This window comes from Mauremys mutica, chromosome 6 (assembly GCF_020497125.1).
Source record: "Mauremys mutica isolate MM-2020 ecotype Southern chromosome 6, ASM2049712v1, whole genome shotgun sequence".
Classification (NCBI taxonomy): domain Eukaryota; kingdom Metazoa; phylum Chordata; order Testudines; family Geoemydidae; genus Mauremys; species Mauremys mutica.
The window spans coordinates 108,785,465-108,808,532 of NC_059077.1; the positions used below are offsets into that span (position 1 = coordinate 108,785,465).

Consider the following 23,068-nt stretch of genomic DNA (forward strand, 5'->3'; position numbering starts at 1 on the left):
CACACCATCTATGATTTTATGGACCTCAATCATATCCCCTCTTAGTTTTCTCTTTTCTATGCTGAAAAGTCCAAGTCTTTTTAATCTCTCCTCATAGGGTAGCTGTTCCAAACCCTTAATCATTTTTATTGACCTTCGCTGTACTTTTTCCAAAGTCTAATGTGTTATTTTTTGAGATGGGGCAACCAAAACCGCACCCAGTATTCAAGGTGTGGGAATACTAGGGATTTATATAGTGCCATTATGATATTTTGTCTTATCTGTCCCTTTCCTAATGGTTCCTAACACCGTTAGCTTTTTTGACTATCGCTGCTCAATGAGTGGATGTTTTCAGAGAACTATCCACAATTACTCCAAGATCTGAGTGATAACTGCAATTTAGACTCCAACATTTTGTATGTATAGTTGGGATGTTTTCCCAATGTGCATTACTTTGGATCAACACTGAATTTAATCTGTCATTTTGGTGCTCAGTCAGTGTTTTGAGAGATCCCTTTGCATCTCTTTGCAGTCTGCTTTGGACTTCACTATCTTGAATAATTTTGTATAATCTGCAAATAAATATACACACACAGCTTCATATATTATATGCATGTTTGACAAGATTGCTTTCAATGTCAACTGTTGTAGGTACTTCTACAATAAAAGCTAGCATGTACAAAATCAAACCAGTAATACATTTACTCTGGTATTCTGTGTCAGAGCAACCAGCACCAGATGCCTCAGAAAAAGCTGTAAATAAAGAAACCCTTCCCCTTCCCCCAATTGGGGGAGTTTTTATTTACCTGAGCCCTGTCTATCATCAGTGGCTGGCTGATGCCCTGAAACAGGATTTTGTTTAAAAGGGACAGAATCACCTCATTCAGAGTTCACCTCATTTTTACACCTTTGCCTCGCCTTAAGTGTCCCCTTGTTAAGGGTTTAAATGGTAACTTGCAAGATGCTCTCAGAGCCAGCCTGTCAGAGGATGTCAGGAGAAAGCCACTAGAGAAGACAACTCCAAATCTAGGGCCCCTCCCTCGAGAATGTCCAACCGGCAATGCTCTCATTTATATCTGGGGACTGTCCAAACAAGGGCCTCATCTGATCTTTCCTGGTTATACCCACAGCCACTCAGATGTTCACCTTTGCAGCAAGATTCCAGAGTGGTTTATTAGTCTCTATAAGTCGTACACATTACTGCATGCAAACAAGCAACCAGAGCAGAGCATGGTGTAATGCCATCTTGATGAGAAGCATGTCTAACAAGAATCTCTGCATACTGCACAAGATGCAGTCTCCAATAGTCTACAAGATGCTAAAAGTGAAGAGCGAAGAGCAGTAACTCAAATCAAGGCCAGCTATGGGAAGGCCTGCATCCAAAAAGCAGAGGTCAGAGCCTTCAAGCCAAGCACAGACTGAAAGTCTACAAAAGGGGAAGTTGACCACAGCGATCCCATAATAGCTACCGTGTAATGATATTCCAGAAGAGAGTAAGCGACCTCATTCTGGAATAAATTACTCTGCTTCAGTCACTTTTATTCCAGAATATAGTATTGCACAGGGGAGTTATGCTGGAATAGCTGACCCAGTTAGCGTCCCCTGTAGAAATGCCCTAAATTACATCTGTCAGCTGGATCCTTGACTGCTTGAGTGTGCAAGAGATCCCCCGGTGGCACACCTATGTAACAACAAGCAAATTCCCCCAATCAGAGCAGAATTAGTCCTCTACCTTAAAGCATTTTTTCCCTATCTTACCCAGTCTCAGATAGCCCTGAACTAAGCACCAGTCTCAACCAAACAACTTACCCATTGCCTATCTGTACCAGCCAGGCTGAAGGAAGCAAGAGCTAAACAGTGCACCACACACAGTCACTAATCCTCCTAAGAGCCCACAGTACACACTGAACAGCAGAAGTAACAGAACCCAGCATGAGAGTTCTCAAAGATGAGCAACTGTCCAATATTACACCCTAAGGACTTATTCCAAAGTGGTTCCAAATACCTTGGCTAGTATCTCCAATTATGCCACCACCATCTTATGGCCTAGGGCAGTGGCCCATCAGGGTAAGCTGACTGCAGGCCGTGAGAAATTCTGCTGACTTTGACTGTCTGCAGGCACAGCCCCCACCCCTCCCGCAGCTCCCAGTGGCTGTGGTTCACCATTCTCAGCCAATGGAAGCTGCGGGAAGTGGCGCAGGCTGCCCGTTGCCCACCACTGGCCTAGGGTATTGAAGGTACCTGACGAGAATTAACACAATCACAGCAAGAATACCCAATCATCCATCCCTCACTAGGTCAGTCAGCAACCACCACCAACGTAATAGCTGCACCACACCCAAGTAACAAAAGGCCATATTTGGCTGGAGTGAGAAAATAGAGGAATCCAGTTATTGCTAGAGTTCCCTAAGCCCCACTTATTGGCAAAAGCTAACAAGTTTATCAGCAAGGAAATGATTTTGAGCCAGTGTAAATTACTTATCTCACCTCTATAAGAGCTTTCCCCCCTCCTTAAAGGACGCATTCACCTTCATCAACCAGAAAATGGCACAGCTCTAATTTACAGGTTGTAGCTTGAAGTTCTACCATCATCGCTGGTGGTTCATGAAATGACTGCAGCGAACTAGGATAGAGCAGCTACAGCCGATTAATTCAAGAAAGATCTCATTTTCATGTGCTTATAGCCTAAAGTGACTGAAGAGCAATGAAAACATTTCATGCTTATTCCAAGTTTTACTAAAATAGCTGAGGAAAACACTCATGGAAAACACGCTGGCAGAGTTAACCCACATTAATTTAAGTCTGTGCACATTTACATAGGGATCATCAACTAACTATTTCAGAAGGTGGAGAAAGCAACCAGGAAAGAGGCTGTTCTAGATTTGATTTTGACAAAGGAGGAACTAGCTGAGAAACTGAAAGCGGAAGGCAGGTTGGGTAAAAGTGACAATGACATGATAGAGTTCACAATTAAGGAATGATAGGAGGGAAAACAGCAGAACCAAGATAATGGATTTCAAGAAGGCAGACTTTAGCAAACTCAGTGAGTTGGTAAGATCCCATGGGAAACAAATGTGGAAATGTCAGAAGTGCTAGATGACTGTTTCAGTTCTCATCAAAAAGCTTAGTAGTGACTGGATGTCTAATATAGTGAACTCCAGTGAAGAGGAGGTAAGATCTGAGGGTAAAATAGGGAAAGAACAATCTAAAAATTAGACAAGTTAGAAGTCTTCTAGGATATATTTCATCAGGCCCCGGCTACTTGAATACTCAAGGAGCTGACTGAGGAGATGAGCTATTAGCCATCATCTTCAAAAACTCATGGAAGACAGGAGACATTCCAGAGCACTGGAAGAGGACAAATATAGTGCCAATCTATAACAAGGGGAATAAGGACAACCCAGAGAATTACATACCAGTCAGCGTAATTTCTGCACAAGGAAAGATAATGGAGCAAATCATCAAGCAAGCAATTTGGAAACTAGAAGATAATAAGGTGATAAGTAACCATCAGCTTGTTTCTGTCCCTCTCATATTCTCCTATCACTTTGCCAAAATGTGCAGCGCAGATAAACACAATGGCATTTACTAGGCAGCAAGCTCTTGTGGATTGGGAGTTGAACTCCAGGATTCTAGTCCTGGCACTAGCATGCTGTTGGCCTAAAGTTAAATCACTTGACCTCTGCCTTTTCCTTCATTTGTAAAATGGAAATAATGTCTATCTAACACATGTTGCAGACTGATTGCAGTGTTTTCAAAATGCGAAGTGTTGCAGTGCTCTTGAAGGTTAATCAGACAAAGGAGACTGCTTAGTCACACCTAGAATAAGACAACCACGTGACAACACACAAGTGGCTCCAACTCCAAAGACTGTCTCCTACTTACTGGTCAAACAATCACAGGACATCTAGCCAATGAACTCTGTTGCATGCCTCTAATGCTGTATTAGTGCTAAAAAGTGGACATCACCTGCAATGCAGAGGATCTAGTGCCCATCTGGCCTTTTATTTTTTTTTGCCATCCTTCATATTGTTAAAAACTTGAACAAAATTCTTAAGTTACTCTGCATACAGAAAAGCAAGCTTTATCATGCCACACTGCAGGTAATATTAACAAACATTCTTAAATCATAACATCGTAAGTGTAGGATTAGAAGGGACCAGAAGAGGTCATCTAGGCCAGTCCCCTGCACTGAAGGCAGGACTGAGTAATAACTAGATTATTCCTGACAGGTATTTGTCTAACCAGTTCTTAAAAACCTCCAATGATAGAGATTCCACAACCTCCCTAGGCAATATATTCCAGTGCTTAACCATTGTGGTGGTAAGGAAGCTTTTCCTAATAGCCAACCTAAACTCACGTGTTGCAGTTTAAGCCCATTGCTTCTTGTCCTATCCTTAGAGGTTAATGAGAACAATTCTTCACCCTCTTCATTGTAACCACCTTTTGTTTACTTGAAAAAACATGTCCCCTCTCAATCTTCTTTTCTCCAGACTACACAGACCCAGTCTTTTCCATTTTCCTCATAGGTCAGGTTTTTTACACCTTTAATCATTTTTGTTGCACTCCTCAGGACTCTCGCTCATTTCTCCACATCTTTCCTAAAATGTGGTGCCCTGAACTGGACACAACACCACTCCGGTTGAAGGCTTATCAGCATGGAGTAGAGTAGAAGAATTACTTCTTGTGTCTTGCTTCCAACATTCCTGGTATTACATCTCAGAATTATATTTGCTTCCCTCCCCCCCTCCCCCGCCCGCAACAGTGTCACACTGTTGACTTATATTTAACTTGTGATCCACTATAATCCCCAGATCCTTTTCCTCAGTACTCCTTTCTAGACAGGTTCCCATTTTTTTATGCAAGCAACTGTTTGTTCCTTCCTAAGTGGACCACTTTGCATTTGTCCTTATTGAATTTCATCTTATTTCAGGACATTTCTCCAGATCATTTTGAATTTTAATCCTATCCGCTAAAGCGCTTGCAACCCCTCCCAGTTTGATATTGTCTGTAATCTTTATAAGTGTAGTCTCTATGCTATTGTCTAAATCATTTATGAAGATATTGAACAGAAGCACAGTCAGGACCAATCCCTGCAGGACCTCACTCAATATGCCCTTCCAGCTTGACTGTGAACCACTGATAACTAACCTGTCCAAAGTGTTTTCCAAACAAGTTATGCACTCGCCTTATAGTAGCTCCATCTAGGTTGTATTTCCCTAGTTTACTAAACTCAAGATGTACAGATCTACTGCTTCGCTCCTACCCACAAGGCTTATTCTCTGTCAAAAAAGCTATTGGGTTGGTTTGACAGGATTTGTTTTTCCCTACATTAATTATGAAATGACTATGTGCACGTTCACTGTTGCTCCAGACCTAAAACCTCACTGTTTTCAACCACACTGAAGTGTGGTGTTGCCACTGGCCCCTGACCAGCAACTATGCCAGCAAAAATAAGTTTGACCAAGATCCTTTTGAAGAGAAAAATATAGGTCTCAGGCACCTGTGTTTAAGAGCACAAGCTCAAAGAAATAGGACATTTGGGATTTAGTCCTATCTACCAGCTGATTTTATACTTGGTTAGCCACTCTAGTGGTTTTCCCCATCCATACAGTGGAGATAAATTTGTGTGATTTGACTTTACACATCTCATTGAAAAAACAGTTACAATTATTAGCAAGCACCCCCTAATTTATAGTCACTGGATTACCATACAACTCCCCACTCCGCAGCCTAAAAAGGGTGGAATATAATTACATACATGACCCAAAACAGAAGAGCATTTTGAGAAGTCTGTTCAGAACTTAAGTATTCAGTTTGTGCTAGAAAGAGGAGTACTGTGTTTCTTCTGATGAGCAATCTCTCCTCCTATACCTTTTAGAGTTCTGCATTTGTTTCCAGCAGTCAGAATACAAAAATGACATCCTAAAGTGAAAGCAAGACTGCTCTTTGAACGGGACCCTCTTAACACTGTAGTGGAAGTTTTCTTCCCTTTCCTTCAGGGAGGCTCCTTTCTGTGGGATAAATTAATGCAGACTTAACCAGTAATCTTAAGATATCAAGTGCTTGTGCTTCAAAGTTCGGTGTAAAGATCTGAACCTTTGGTAAATCAAGTTGGTCTACACACACACACTATTCTGTTCCGACATTTGTACTACACACAACCTACAGCCTTGAGGCTGTTTATGACAGCTTCTCAGCACCAGGAGACAGACAAGATGTGTCATGCTTTTACTGAAGCTTCAGAAAGGGATTCTTCATTGGAAGGAATAGTTAAGACTAGTTTTTGGATAAGGAAGAATAATTGAAACGGGCCTGAATTAGCAAGGCTATGTTGTACACTCAGATCATGGGGGGGGGAAGAGGAGAAATCACCCTTAATATTAAGCAACAAATCCACCACGTTATTAGCCACCACCCACTGTTCTTTTCAGATTCTGAATCCTACCTGTATATTCTTCATCCAATACTGTAGATTCCACTGACATCTCCTTAACATAGCCAAAATGTGGATGTTTTATGTAAAAACAAAGAGGGTTTTTGCCCCTTTGAGTTCAACCTATTCACACTGACTGTCCAATGCTCTACCTAGGTTCTTCAGTGACAACACCTCCTTCCTGTTCTACAGTCTCCAAGCACCTCAAGCATTCCTTTACCTTCCCAATGCCCAGACAAAAGTAGGGGTGACATCACGGAGGAAGTTTTCAGCCTCAATCTCTACTGTAAACATACTGGAGGAGGCTTTATCCAGACTAGAGTTGGTCATATTACTTGAATTAACTGATTGTTAGCTCAAGTTAACATGATTGCCTGCAATCTTTGTAAGCGTTAACATCTACACTTCACAAAAGTCTGCCCCAGGGCACAAAATGTTGCCAATTCAGCTGAAGCATGACCAGGAACACTCATTTAATTCAAGTTGAACATGACCAAAAACTCTATCCCACATAGGCCACACTGCAGAGAGAAGAAAATAAGTAAAATCCTTTTGCCTGCATTGCATCTATTCTGTGGATAGACTGAAAAGGTCAGTCTACAGAACTGGTAATCTGACATCTTCAGGCCCGGGGAGTAAGATTTCAGATGTGTTTAAAAAAATAATAATCCTGGAATACAATATATTGTACACAACAGCCACTAAAGTGAAGCAGAAATGTGACAATTCTAGTGTTTCAAGTCATCACATAACTAATGGTTTGCATATCTGAAAGAACAAAAAGGGGTGTTAGTAACAACAAAGGGAGCTGCAGAGAGGAACAGAGATTACATTGCTAGTCACATCCATGAGGTAGTATCCAATTGACAGTTTCTGGGAATCTCTGCTGATATCAGCCCGTGCAGACATTAGCATGGGTGTGAGTTTTAAATACAGATTCATCACATCCCTAAACATTCATATGTAAGCAAAGTTGGAGAAGTAACTGATGCACTGGTGGACCTTAGAGTTGGCATGCTGCAAAGACTCTGCATAGTCACCACCTCAAGCATTTGAGGAACTTAACTACACAATGGAGACAGGAGAAACTTTTTTGAATCCTAAGTCATTTCCTTATTGACAGGAGCAGTCAGGTGAACAGAACTATGGTAAAACCCCTATACTTTCCATTCACCTGCCCAAGCCTGATGTGGTCTAATGCAGAGGTTCTCAACTTTTCTTTCTGAACCCTGCCCCCACATGCAATAAAAAACTCCACGGACCACCTGTGCCACAACAACTGTTTTTCTGCATATAAAAGCCAGGGCACACATTTGTGGGTAGCAAGCAGGGCCCCATTCCACAAGGGGGACCCACAAAGATAAGGTGCCTAGGTTTTACCTTTAGCCCTGGATGGTGGGGCATGGGGCCCCAAGCTTCAGCCCCATGCAGTGGGGCTTCAGCTTTCTGCCCGAGCTCCAGTGAGCCTAATGCCGACCCTGCTTGGCAGACCCGCTGAAACTTGCTCCAGACCCCTGGTTGAGAAGCACTAGTCTAATGCATATAACTGAGGGTACAAGTTCTGTAATTAGCATAGTCTCATGAGCAATATGGGTGCTAAATGAAGACAATTTTATTTTTAGGAAGAGGTATTTATAACATTGTATTCACGAGGACGGAGAAGAGAATGGGGATGAGAGGTTCGTGCAAACCCCAGAGATGCATTAGTGAAGAAGACGGCTAGTAACACCGGAAGCTTTCAAAGCAGAACAAGATGAATCTAGCAAGAGACATTTCAGAATGTGAAGAGGAAGAGAAATGTTGATTAGCTGGTGAGGAGCTATGCTCCAGCTACACCCACACAGCACAATAAATCATAAGCACTTCCTAATCAAAGAAGAGCAATACAGCTCAACAGGGGAAAAAAAATGTACAGCACATAGCTATTGTGATGAAGTATGGTTTTCGCAGGAAAGCCATGAAGATTACTGAGACCTCACTAGGAAAAGATGTATTCCAATGCCATTTTCTTTAATAAACCAGTGAAGCCATCATAGTTCACTTGAGAGGCTGACCTTGAACTGAGATGTTTTTATTAAACTAGGAGACGGTTGTTACAACTCACTGGACTGTACGGTTTTTTTTTTTAAATAAAGAACTGGGACAGGCTTTTAAGCCTAGAGCCTTAAGCTTACATGACTGCTTAACAATACTAAGGGAAGCAAGGGTGATAGTTTGGGGGTACCCCAGCTAGACAGCTAAAATACTAAGTCAGATTAATCTGTTCGTAACACTGGACAGTAGGAAGGTTAAACAGCTAGTAAAACAAAATTCTCTGCATAACTCTGACAGCTTTTCCTATGCAAGATGCTTCTCTCTCAGGTCTTGTAAAGCTCCCTCAGTACATGCTCAGCTGAGAATTAAGTCTACCAGCCCGGCTGAAGTGTACCTAGCCTGCAGGACTGGGGCGGCTCTCTCCAGGTGAGGTATTGCTTACAATGGGGCACTTCACTGTCCCCTCACTTGTGTCCAATCACAATCAGCTCTGTCTGCTATAAAGCAAGTCAGTTCTGCCACACAAATTCCAACACTAGTTTAATAAGTTCTAGGCTCCTTCCTAAGTAAATTCTGGCCTCCCCCTCCTTCCTGCTCCATACTCCTCCCACGAAATTAGTACCAGGCCCCACCTACTTCTTTGCAAGGGTAAGAGACAAACAGAAGGCCCCTGACCTCCCAGAAATACTTCTCCATACAGGCTTCTCTGCTCCTCACTCTTCTGGATAAAGCAGCAGTGGTTCTAGCTTCCCTGCTTCTTTCTCCCCATCCCTTAAAGAAAAAGCACCACAGTTTCCCTGATCCCAACTTCCACTCTACTCTGTCTCCTTCCTCCCCTCCTGAAGAGGAGCAAGTTGCTCGGGGCCACTCTATTTCTTTCCTCCTCCCTCTCCAGTGAAGGAGGCAGCAGATCCCTGGCCCAGTTCAGGCCACTACTGCAGGGAAAGGTTTCTACTCACCCTGGTTGAACAGGTAAGTGGGGTTTGCTAAGCCCTCCTACTGTAGCTTATATTCCTGTTATCACCATGCCTGTATTATCCCAAGACAGTTCTGAATGTTATAATATAAACACACAAATTACTAGCTATTTTGTTAGTCTGCAATTACAATACTCACTTTAAGATTAAGGGTCTAGAGACACTTCAGAGTATGATGGCCACTACAAACTGCCTAACAGCCACATTACAAAAAAAGTGTTAAAACCTTACCTCGAGACTTTCAGAGATAAAGGATTTAGACAATCCCCATTCGTTTATTTAGATTAATCTTAATTGGCTTTTTAAAGCTCAACTGTAGTCTTTACAGGACAAACTATTGCAACACACTGACAGTTTGGCACCGTCTACACAGCTGAGACGAAACAGTTCATTAGAATGCATATAGGCAGGCCATTAGCTGGAACTTACTGGAAATGCATTTCAGGATCCTTATTTTTAAAAAGGCATTAGAGGCCGTTCCTGCAATGTGTTCATTCTGCTCACGAGGGACGGCATGCATTCCAAAGTGCTGAGTCAGCATTACGGAATAGGGACACCAAGGACTACACACACTCATTGCCTAGCAGTTCTAAAACAATTTTAAGAGTTTTACATTGCCTAACTACACACCCTCTACACACACACAATTACAGTAAGTTTTTTTCCACTAGGGAGCAGTGTTTCTCAGTCATTTCAAGTTGACACTATTACAAGACTTTTTTTTGCAACCTCCCCTTACCTGTACTGTAAGCCAGTGATAATAAGCCTCTAAAATCTGAAGTTTCAAGAGGTTAACAGAACAGTTATCCTCAAAGTTAAGCATGTATAAGATGGGATTTTCTTTGCTTTGCCTCAATCCCATTCTCCCACCTCTACTCAATTATCTGTGATCCTACTGGGGGGCGGTGTACCACTAGTTACAAAACACTGACCTAAGGCCTCACCTCCCAAAGTTTGTTGTGCTTTTCATAAAGCTAAACAGGATTTATTTTAAACACTGCCAGATAGGTCTCCTTGGTTTTAATACTTTGTGCCATTGGCCAATCTTGCATGGATGTATTTTATAAGTTAACAAGAAACATGCTGCATAATGTTTACACTTGGCAGAGTCTTATCAGGTTTCTGAATATGAATCCTACTGAGCTACCTAAAATGATACCATTACAAGAGAGACTAAAGGCAAATCATTTAATAAGGCAGGGATTATACAAATAGGTTACAACTGATGCAGTGTGCTTACTGGTAAGCTGTTTTTGTTTAAAAAAAAGTGTGTCACCTCTGAAGTATTATCAGTCCGAAGTGGACGTGATACAACACAGATACCATCACCAAAAGTCAGTCAGGTTTTATAAACCAGATCTGAGTGTTTTGTTTTCCTACATTAGTTGTGTCCCCCTACTGGCAGAGGCACGATACTGTGTCTCCTAAGACAAAAAAGCAGGCTAGGCTGAGCTAACTATGGAAGGGTGAACACTCCCATGGCATTACCATTTGACAATGTTATACCCAACCTATTATACTACAGAATCACTAAATGCAGGTAGTGTCACGGCCAAGAAAACTGGGAATGCAGCACGTTGATATCATGGAAGGACGGGGCGATTTAGGCCTGTTAAAACCAGAAAGATGTACCATTTAAAACTAATTTGGTGTAGAAACTGGATCAGTTAGATCAGTGCAACCATGAGCGGGTAGACACTCACTCTTCAGGTCAGTTTTAAAGTACCCGATATCAAAACTTAGCATAAGTCATTTTCTCCAATTCCACCATAGATTTTTCTCCAGTTTCTAAACTAATTTAGTTAAAACCAATACAAACTTTTGTTTAAACAAGGTCTAAGACATTAACGTGCCTCTGGAAGAGCCTGAAGTTGACCACCCAGCTTTTTGCCAGGAGTTCCTGTCTATACTTGGGTTCTTGTCTATCCACTTTTCTTAACAAAAATATCAAGGAAGATGAAGGAGAACCTAAGAACCATTCCTCCACTCCCCACCCACCCACAGATGTCAACAACGGCAGCTTTACATAGCGTCACTACAGATGCTGGCTTCACACCAGATGCCAAGCAGACTTGCTCTGATGTGTGGAACTACCTGGTCTGAACACATGCACCAATTCTGACTGTAGACTCGTGTCGGACATCTGGTGTCCATCAGCTGCCCTGTCCCAACCTTCAACTAAACCACCTTTCAGGACTCCCAATAAAGGCAACTGACCGCACCTACTGCCTCATGAGTCTCTTTATTCCCAGAATGTTCACAATACAAGAGCAGTTTTAGTGCTGACAGAACTGTATGAAGAAATGAAGTTTTACAATGCAAAAATATGCAGCCAGTTTTACAAAGCTGAACTCCAAGTTGGTTGAGTTTGGCCAAATGAGTCACAGGGCATTTTTCTAGTTCCTTGACTTAGATTACCTTTATTCCATACAGTCAGAAAGGGATTTAACTAGTTTTTCTCAGTAGGATTGCCTCCAGTGTATGGTCTACCTGACCTTAAGGGGGAAAAAAAAGCAGCTAATAGCTTTGTGGTACAGGAGGGAGCTACACCACAATTTGTGGGACAGGGTTACCAACCACACTCCTTGCCCTGCAGAGACCACCCAGACTGAGAGGACAGAGGAATGCCCATACACGTCTTCTGATGTCGTATCAAGCCATCTGTTTTTTTTTTCCCCTTGATGACTACAATTTTCCACAGAAGAGTTCAGTAAAGGGTAAGGAAGGGGGAAGAAAGGAGACAGCCAGAGGAAGATCTATTGCACGGAAGTCATATGCCCAGTCTTTTAAGTTACCCTTCTGTAAAGAGGGCCAATCTAATTAGGCTGGCACTCATTGCTAACAAAAATATGGGTAGCTCTGCCCATCAGATGGACACCAGGTGTTCTGCACCCATCACAGCTCCTCTCCTCTAATCAAAGCCTCATTAGTCTAAAAACCCCACACATGACTGAGGTTCCTAACACACATAGCAGTATACATGTTACACAGGTAGTGGTGGGCTTTGCAGTGATACAGATGAGCGTATAACCAAAATCTCCCCTTCCTGCAAGGAGCCTTCCTCCCCAGCTGGACTGTGCATTGCAACACTATGAGTACTTTCTTGGATCAAACCTTTGGACACGATCACAAAAGGTTGTGCCCACTGTCACATCATCACGTAAACAGTAAGATGGTTTAGTACAGTGCCATGCCACAAGCCTCCCGAATGACCTTAGCCAAATCATTTAATCTGTTCCTCAGTTCTCTTCCCTTCCTCCCACTCCCTCCCCCAACCAAAAAAACCATTGGAAAAAACAAATACTTTTAACTCATATCAGAGTTGTGAGAATAAACCCATTATTTGTGATACATCCATTTGCGATAATGGAACAGAGCATTAAGTAGATGTGTTGCCTGGCTGGCAAGTCTTGTCTAAAAGTGGATACTCTTTCTGTTCAAGACAGCCTTTCCCTCGTACCCAGAAGGTTATGATGCCCTTCTGTTATGCGTGTAGTCTTCCATAATGCAAGTACAGGTACTTTTTAGAACTGAATAGGCGGTTTCTTCCCCACCCCTTTTGTTTTGGGCCACTGAAGTAGTGGAGAGCCCCTAAAACTTGTAGTCTGGACTATATTCTGCCAGGATAGAACACATCAGAGGAAAGTGTGACAGGTACTCCTTCAGGGACAAGAGGAATAGAGACTGATTGCCATAATGGAAATACTTATTTACTTTAGGAATTGAATTAAGCCATAGAGGGGGAAGCATTTTCACTGTGGAAAAGTACAAAGGGGTATCTTCTGCGTAGTGCAGCCAACTGCCCACTCCCCTAAGCAAGGTAAAAGGCACTTTACTAGAAAGCTGAGAGAGAGATTGTTTTGCACGCAGGGCTTTAAATAGCCTGTCAAGACCAGATTTAGGCTTCAAGAACAGCCAGGGGCCGTGGGGGGAGAAAAAAAACACGCTAACTGCAAAAGTCTCAGCAGCCATCATAAACCTGGTAACAAGAGGGGTCCCAATGGGGGGGGGGAATGAACCCCTAATATCCCCTCCAAGCAGGTGCCTGACCTGTGAGAATGTCTTAAACTTAAGGAAAGCCCCTTTTTCTAAGCACTCGGCAAGATCAAGACTTGAACTGAACATGCAACACTGGAGGAACATTCCACAGGTGTGGTAGTATACTCTGATAGTTATAAGCTCGATTTGAGCGTGGAATAGAGTACCCTGTCCAAAAGCCACCCCCTCCCCCATGCACACATTATGGAGAGATTTCCTTTCAGATTCCCTTTCACAAAATGAAGAGAAGTGTCCAACGAACAGGGGCAGCAGCTCAGAGGACCTTAACTAGTGAGAGGGGGCATCCTAATATGCAGTCATTAGGATGCTAAGAAGCCACAGTGATGGGTGCCATATCAAAACCTATATAGCAGGATCAGAACTGCCTCGTCAACTTGGCTTTCTTCAGAATCAGAGGGTGAGGAGAAGGCAGCAGCAAGCACTAGGGAGCCTCCACAGGGGAAGCAAGAAAGAATCTGGCACCCACACTCCCTCTGGTAGAATAAGGAAGTGTAGCAGCTGTGGTCATGTGCGACAAAATCAAGTACTCACCCAACACCTACAGACTTCAACAACTGCTGCTACAGTGCCAGATGAGGCTTGATGTCAACTCTGAAGTAATGTGCCTGGTGGGCACTTTGCATGGAAATACACTTCAATATCGGCAAGTGGACTACTCCTGCTTGTTGGGAGTGTAATCTGAGTGCAGAAGGAAAATGCAAGTCTCTGCCTTGTATACACCATCTGATCTACCTAGATAGCAAAAACAACTCTGAAGCCTTGTTATCCCCTACAGCCAGATGAAACCAAATGACCTTGATCTCTCAATTGCTTTAGTTCTCTCTGCACTGCAGAGTAGGCACACACCTTAAATCTGGGTGCCTTTAAACCCACAGCAAGGCCAACTTGCAGGCACACTAGTAGATAATTTGTACTTTAGCTGACCTTACTGCAACTCCGCTTAAGGTACCAGATTATACAGTATGTCCTTGACAACTATTAACTGGAAACTCAAGTGGTAGGTTACCTATCAAAATAGCCACCTTAATTGCTTTCATACAAATTCCAGGCAGCCAGCTTTTAGAGTCTCGCTATACGATGAGCCTTTACATATAAGAGAAGATTTTTATGAGATGAACAGTGGTAATTCTGAGATCATGTTTACTAAGCTCACTAATTACATCCTTCAAGCCAGCATGGTGCTACAAGAATTACAGAAGCCATCTGATTGCTGGATTTTCTGCATAATCTTACCCAGAAGTAGGAACAGCAGAAGGCACATAACAGGTTCTCTGGTCTGGGCAAGTATCTCTGTTGCCACCAATCCCTGAACATCATTTGGCGGTTTTGTGCCTAAAAACAGATCTACTGACTTGTGAAATGTTCTGGTTATGTGCCAGAACATCTGGGAACGCCCCATTCTGCCTGGTCTGCTTTGCCAATCCACTATGTGGTTGTTTTGCAACTTTGATAGATACCATACAGATAAACAGGTTCTTCTTTATCAGTGTCAATAGGATCCAAGCCACTAAGGAAAGAGTGGCCCAGTCACTTTTGCAAACAAAGCCTGCCATAACTGGGATGTCTCTCTTTGATGTTGAAGGTATGGATACCATCAAGCCCTTTAATACACTGCAATTCTAACCAGCTGTTACTGTGTCTTCTGTAAAAAGAGGTCTCAAATGCAGCAATACTCCACAAATGGGCTCACCATCCTTTCAGGATGAGCTTATCTGGTTCTAAGATTTGAAGTCCATCCTATGATCTTTCTCATCTACCACTGAAGTGATCTGAACATTATTTTTGGTTGGTCACAACAGCAAGCTGGGGGGAGAAGGGGGAGACAGAGGCAAAGGGGAAAAAAATTCAGTGGGCGGAAACTCCAGAGATGACATCTGAAACTATCTGTACAGGAAGCCCTTGTAACCAAGAGGGTCAGGAGGGACTGGACTGCAGTCTGAAGAAAACAGAATTATCCATGTAGCTTTTGTCAGCTTCCGTTTTCATTCTGAAGATATGACCTCTTTACCTGCACCCACATATGAATTGCTCTGACAGCTATGAGCAAAGTCTTTATCATAAAGTCATGCACCTGAAGTACATGTATTGCCAGCTGCCCACAGGTGTCCACTTGGACCTTGTTTTTGATTGGTGCCTGGATGAGACGGTCCTCTAAGAAACTAGAGATATGGACCCCTTCTGTTGAAGAACAGCAAATTGCAGCCCACAGACCTCATGAAACATAAAACTGTAAGGACAGGTAGTGGAAACGGTGCTGATCATAAGTGAAGTGAAGAAAACTGTTGTGGGATGGACCAATATGGAGACTTACCTCAATGTCTGTCACAGAGGGGGAAGACCCTCTTGGGACACTGCCCCATCTGGAACTTCAGTTTTTGCGGTATTTCCAGAACTGCACAGCTCCCTCTGGATCTCCTTGGCATCAGGGCCAGGAGGCAACATAAGCCCAAGGTGTATGCAAAAAAGGGATTATAGCTTCCATTATACTGATGTTTTATTTACTTTAAATAAGCACACAATTAGATACTAGGAATAAGATAAATAGAATACATAGATCCCAGTTTCATTGTACTGAATACGTGTCTCATGACCCTGTGTTACCTGTTTGATGAAAAGGAGCCTGCAACCCAGTTGAGACTCCAATTCTGAGCAAGTGTACTGAATTTATGTTTGATGGGGAGACTTCCAAAGAAGTCTCCCCAGAATAGGTTTTCCTTTAGTAGTTCCATCTTGCTGTGCAGTGTTGGTACCATACTGCTCACAGAACAGCCTCAGAAGGATTGCTTCACCTTGTAGTTTGGCTTGGAACCTTGTATACAGTCTTATAGATATTAAGATTTAGTTCAGTTCCCTCCAAGATTCCAGCCTTCCATTTTCCAAAGGTTTTCTTCAAGTATATTCTGAGGCTGACAGGAGCTGCTTTGTGTTCCTGGAAAGCAGCCATTCGAACAGCCACTGCTATGCCTGGCTCGCTGATCACAGCCACGGCTGAGAGAAAAGCCATCTACAGAGACATCTGGGACAAACAATGCAGCCAGGGTTATCGAAAGGCTTACTCACAGCCCACAAGACTTTCCCATACTTGGTAGGAAGTTGAACAAAGTGTGCCCATGAAAGGATTAGTTAAGTCAAGTGAGTGCATGCAGCAGAAGAAACCCTTTGTGAGGAAGTTGCCTCCTAGGCCCTTCTTTACATACATAAGATCAGCCATACAAAGGTCCATCTATCCCAGTATCCTGCCTTCTGAGAGTGGCCAATGCCAGGTGCTTCAGAGGGAATCCATGAATCCACATGACTGTATTGCAACTCTAATGAGACAGAAGTCCATTAGCGGTCCAATAAGCCATCCTTTGTCACACAATGCCTGGGTTTTGCTGGGCCTTCTTATGGCTCAGTATTCCTGAAGGAACAGGTTTCTCTGCATTACTCTCCTGTCCCTTCTACCTTGACAGCTGGCATTCCTCCCAGGAGAAAGGAGTTTAAGCTCTTGTTTCAGTTTTTTTTTTAAATGAAATCCAAGGTGTTTCCAAGTGCTTGGGTTCCACTGGATTCCAGCTGAATAAGACTCCGAAACAAGTACTGTGGACAGGATCCCTGGATTGGGTCAGAGTTTGAATGATTAATTCTGATCTTAAGACAGAATGGGGCTTCTTTTTGCACTCTTCTGGAAGCAGCAAGGTTCCCACCCTTTTCTATGGCTTTTCCATTTACCCTCCTATCCCTAATAGCAAAGAATACGGACAGCAGAGATGGCCTGATTAATTCACTGAACAGCCAGGGGTGTTTACCCCCATAGAAAATGTACCTTCACTTCCTACAAGAGGCTGCTGCTTCTGCTTCTTCAGTGCCTCCATCAAGTCAGAGGCAAGCCCTTGAGCCGACTCCCAAAAAGTCCGTAATGGAACTTTAAGTCAGTTGGATGAAGGAAGACTGTGACCTAGAGGTACCTTGAGGCAACCAGGGTATGCATGACCCGGTGGATGGGGAAGATTCCCCATAAAGGAGCATATGGTTACACCTCTGCTAATAGGGCATAAGACATGGGCTGCTGGTCAAGAGAATAGGGCTTGTGAGTTCCTTAGTCCCATATCAATAGTCCAGTGACCATTCGTTTAGCTCTCTGTTCTCCTTAAAGGGCTTTGTATTGGGAGGTGGAGGGGACCTACTGCAGCCAGTCACCAGGCAGTTCATCATTAGTAGGGCCCTACCAAATGCATGCCCAAGAAAACCACACTGCAGACCGTGGTTGTTGTGTGCGCTTTTACCCTATACTATGCAGATTTCATGGGGGAGACCAGCGCTTCTCAAATTGGCGGTCCTGACCCAAAAGGGAGTTGCAGCGGGGTCACAGTATTGCCACACTTACTTCTGAACTGCTGCCTTCAAAGCTGGGTGGCCGGAGAGTGGCAACTGCTGACTGAGGGCCCAGCTTTGCAGGCAGTAGCGCAGAAGTAAGGGTGGCAATGCCATACCATGCCATCCTTCCTTCTCCGCTGCTGCTGGTGGCAGTTCTGCCTTCAGAGTGGTCTCCCGACCAGCAGCTACCACCCTCCAGCTGCCCAGCTGAAGGCAGCACCAGTGCCAGCAGCAGCGGAGAAGTAAGGGTAGCAGTACCGCAACTCCCCCACAATAACCTTGTGACACCTCCCAACTCCCTTTAGGGTCAGGATCCCTACAATTACACCACCATGAAATTTCAGATTCAAATAGCTGAAATCATGAAATTCATGATTTTTAAAATCCTATAACCATGAAATTGACCAAAATGGACTGTGAATTGGGTAGGGCCCTAATTATTAGCCTTTTTTGTTTTTGAGCAATTACTCTTCGATTACCCCTTCCTCTGCTCCACTTGCCACACGTTCAGTTTTCCCCTGGTTCATGGAAGAGTGAGTGCAATCCCTCCCTGCGCTAGGTCAAATTGTGGGGGGATTCCCCAGTCAGAGACATACCAACGCTCACTATTTAGTGATATAGGTAAATGCTCTTTATTTTTCTTCACTGCTTGTTTGCCCATACGGGGATCAAGCAGGGGCATGCCCATCTTGTGCTGCTAGAATGCCTCCAGAGGAAGAAAAAAATCCAAAAAATAAAGTCATACACCCCACAAGACAGTTTAAAAAAATATCAGCACAGATCCAGGCAGATTAAAGCACAGTACTGTTGGGCTGTATTTTAGTTTAGAAAAGCTTAAATCCGAGAGTCAGAAAAAGATTTGCAGTAGGCCTGCCCATCTCACTTGCGGCAAATAGAATTGTCAGCTTCTTCAGGAGCAGGGATGTACCCATAAACCAAAACCGACAAACTGAGTTCTGTATCATCACTGCAAGCGGACTGAAGATTCACTGCAGGAGGATGTGAGAAAAGTTTATATGCCCTCAAAAAGTGTCAAAAACACAAGGCAGGGACATGGCTATCACACAAAATTCTCCAGTGAAAAGTTCTCTCCATAGATCACCCATGTTGAATCACTAAATCCAGCAAACAAATGAAAATATTTTATAAAGTATCAGTTTCCTGCAAGCATAGCAGTGGTCAAAAACTCCAGTATGTATTCCCCAATTCCCTTTTTAATAAGCCCTTTTATAAGTCAATGTATAACTTCATTTCGTAAGAGTTTTTTAAAAAAAAAAAGGTTCTTCAATCCACAGAAATAACACCATGCATGACAGACTAAGATCTACCATCTTGCCCTGCATTTAAATGCAGAGTTACTAGCACTTTAAGCCACGCTTAAAAAAAAAAATTTCTTCTGGAAAAGAAGAGGGTTGGGCACAATATCTTCAGCACACAAGCCTTTCCTTTCTTATTCGTATCATTACTCTGGACAGCGTTCAGAAGTTCAGCACCAGTGCTAGCTTTTGAATATAATGTACAGACAAGTTTACTGAAATTACAGTAATTTCTTTTGCTGTTGTGCATTCAGGCTTGGATCATGCACTGAGGGTAAGCCAATTAATAAAGGTATATAACGAGCATCAGAATGAAGTTTACAGCACTTAACTATGAAGCCAGAACAAATACAAACTAGCAACATCTAAGGCCATGTCTACATACAGCAGTTGTTGCAGTTTAACTGAAGGTATGATTTGGGGGGAGGGGCGCGTGGCGGAAAATCAGTGTAGTTAAACTGGTGCAAGTCACTGTATAGTCACACTTTAGTTTCAATCTATTCCTTGTCAATTTAAAATTAACTTGAAATAAGTCTAGTTTTCACTGAAATAAGTGTCCACAGCTTTTTGCACCAGTTTAACTAACAAAGTAAGTTTTTAAAAGTCACTCCTTTAAACCAACACAACTTTTCAGGTAGATAAGCCCTCACATGAGAGAGGAAATGAGATTTACATAGGGCAAGCCAATCCTATTAGCTGAGTCAGAGGTTTACTAACTGGTCACTAGTTTTTGGTGCTAACACCTGAGCAACCAATGGCAATATCACAAAATTTAGGTACATAATGATTTTGGCTAAACTGATTATGTTCAGCCAAAGGGTACAAAAAGATTCATTTTTGCTTTTACTTATGAAACAGTGAAATTGCAGTTAATTTTAAAAGTTAGAAAATGGGAAAGGTTCCTATAGCAACATTAGTTCATTCTGTTTGTTTTTCTTGAATATGATGCTTAATGCATTTATTTGTTCTATTCAATTTATACCACAGATACACAGGAAGTGCAATAGGGCCTTGTTAACACTGCTTTAGGAATGCAAGCATTCCTGTTTCTCAACTTTGATTTTTAAACTGTGCAACCTTGACACTGCATTTAATTTATAGTTAGAGAAAGCTGCCCATGCTGAATGTTAGCATCTAAATATTCACAAAGATGAATGAGGAGAGAGGAAATGGACACTGCAGCCATTGCACAGTTCTCTACAGTGCCTGGACATGACAAACAGCACATCTGTTCCCTCTGAAACAGCCGTATCTTTAAAACTAATTTCATTTTTAAGTGCAAGCTTAGAACATGGTGATTGTAAAAAATAATGTGGATTCTGCATCCCTTGTGAGGTTTGCCACTTTTATTCACACTATTTTCTTGTTCCTGTTAAGGAAACATTTTTGGTGGGGGAGAGAGGAGGACTATCTATATTGCCTCTTCTACGCAAACGGACCTATGAGCAGCCACAAACCCCTGCATTTTAGATTGGGCAGAAAGCCTGCAGCTTGGTTACAAAGGCAACTTCAACATCTTTGATTTTCAGTAGAGCTATTGAGCAAACAAACAATTTCAGCCGCTTAATAGCTTTATTAAGCAACCAACTCCCCTCTTGCCCACCAAGATCTTACCTTGGAGTAAATCCATGGCCAAGTACTATTTATATGTCAAATTTCACAGTTTAGCCATTTGAGCTGTACATACAATAGATTTTTCAATAAAAACATTCCCCTTGTCTTACATAGTTCAAAAATGAAGTCGGTGAAAGGATGTACTCCTCAAAGTTGATTTTTTGGCCAGATCAGGTATGCAACATTTCACCCAAAAGTTTAGTTTTGGTTTTTTAAACTCTCTAAGGATATGACCAATGGGGGGGGGGGGAGAAAGCACACACTCAGTTACCATATCTGCAATACAAGATACAAGGAATAATATATGATTTTTCTAGCAGTTATGAGCATGCAAGAGTCCTCCATTTAGGGGAACAGAATGGAAAGTATAAACCAAACTGCAGAATATGCTGGCTAGAGGCACATCAACCTTTTAAAAAAAAGGAATTGTTCTGAAGATTATTTAGCCTATTACTACTACTACAAACTAAGAATCTTATTCTAATTGTTGTTTGATAGCCAGCACTGGTTGTTAAACAATTTTAAGACACTGAAAATTCTTGATAAAAAAATCGTGTTTGCCGCTTACCTTTAACTAGTTATGTTTGCTGATTCAAGATTGGAGATGAATGGTAGATCTAAAAAAGCAAGTAAATCCCCAGATCTTGCTCTGCCTTGAAACTGGACTGGTGCATATGAAATTTAATGCTAATGAATGAACAGAAACAGAGGTCACAACATTAGTTTTTGGCATTTCAAGAGGGTACACAAAATGGATTACACTGAAATGAGAAAAATCCTGCTACAGAACAAGGCATGAATTTACTGAAAATGCCCGTTACTATACAAAAGGCTGCTATATTACTAGTTGCTATGTATACACAGATGTACTGCAACCATTCAGGAGATTAATTATTTCCTACCAATTCTCTCTCTCTGGCAACAAGGATGGTCAGAATTTCAGCCTCTTCTCCTGCCACCCTCTATCACATTCTCCTTGACCAAGAGCAGAGCTCCAAGGTTGCATGCTTCTTCACCACCACCCTCCCAACAGTTGCTGTTCTGCCACTGGGTCTGATGGAGCAATGTCCCACTGAGCTTAATGATTTTTGCAGTCAGACTTATTTGCATCCACCCAATTCCATAAGCCATTCAAAGCTCTTTAACATTCAGTACATTCTTCTTCAAAGTGAAGGTGGAATCCAGCGATACCAGCTCCAGTACCCCAAATAGCACACAACTGAACGTGGCCCGCAGCAGCACTTCAGGGAGGGTGCCTGCAAGTCAGTGAATAGTCCAACAGCCAAAGTAGAGTACAAGGGGACATTTCCACAAATGACCTTAAACAACAAGGACACATGCAACTCATCACCACCACAACACACCACCTAAATTTTGAACTTGGCAACACCCGCATTTCCTCCTAATCCTCTATGATATTAGGTTAAAAACAAAACCTAGAACAGCTAAGGGCAGGGCTCAGAAACTGCTACCGGGGGTCTCTGTTCTTCAGAATTTCAGCATACATTTAAAAAAAAAAAACACATCACACCTCTAGCTGTTATTGTTGTGAAGATAGACTCAGAAACGTGAGCCAAATGCAACAGATGCAGGGAGGAGTTTGCAGAAAGCCCAGAACCATAGCTGAGAGTTGTGAACTGTCCCATTCGTCTCAGTGGGAAATTAACCAGCGAGCACAATTTTAAATGTCAGCAATGTATTTCTTTATGCAAAGAAGAAAGAGGGTCCTAGACCTGCACAATTTACTGACTGATGTCATGTTGATGCCACCAGTGACAGTGTATAAGATACAATTACTTCACCCACAAATCAAGGAGGTGGCAAGCCCAGGAAACTAGCCAAGCCATGGGACATGTTCGTGTCTTTCCGAGTCATATTTTAAGCATATGCACAACCTACTGTGAGTACCACCTCATTCTAGAAGCCATAGGTTGAGCTTGTTTTGTGTTGGCTGGAAGAATACCATCACATTCGCCCCCATTCCACCCCAATCTGGCCCCTAAACTAGATATGGAGATTGACGATCACTGAAGAGTTCTGCTTTCACATGGTACATCTCAGAGAGGGGGGAGGGATAGCTCAGTGGTTTGAGCATTGGCCTGCTAAACCCAGGGTTGTGAGTTCAATCCTTGAGGAGGCCACTTAGGGATCTAGGGCAAAAATTGGTCCTGCTAGTGAAGGCAGGGGGGCTGGACTCAATGACCTTTCGAGGTCCCTTCCAGTTCTAGGAGATAGGTAATAATTGGAGATATACCAATTACCTAGAGATGAGCAACAAAGAAATTCAGAGATGCAGG

At 42.6% G+C, this 23,068-nt stretch overlaps 1 protein-coding gene across 18 annotated transcripts in view; it reads right to left on the minus strand.

Annotated features, from left to right (window-relative positions):
* Positions 1 to 23,068, minus strand: part of ELAVL2 (ELAV like RNA binding protein 2) — a 146,035-nt gene that overhangs the window by 110,603 nt on the left and 12,364 nt on the right. For 5 of the 18 annotated variants that reach the window (XM_045022250.1, XM_045022248.1, XM_045022254.1 and 2 more), the window contains exon 2: positions 21,340 to 21,458. The exons of the other annotated variants lie outside the window; for them this stretch is intronic. The gene's annotated coding sequence lies outside the window, so the exon portion shown is untranslated. The remainder of the gene's footprint in view (positions 1 to 21,339; positions 21,459 to 23,068) is intronic. 18 annotated transcript variants of the gene reach the window in all.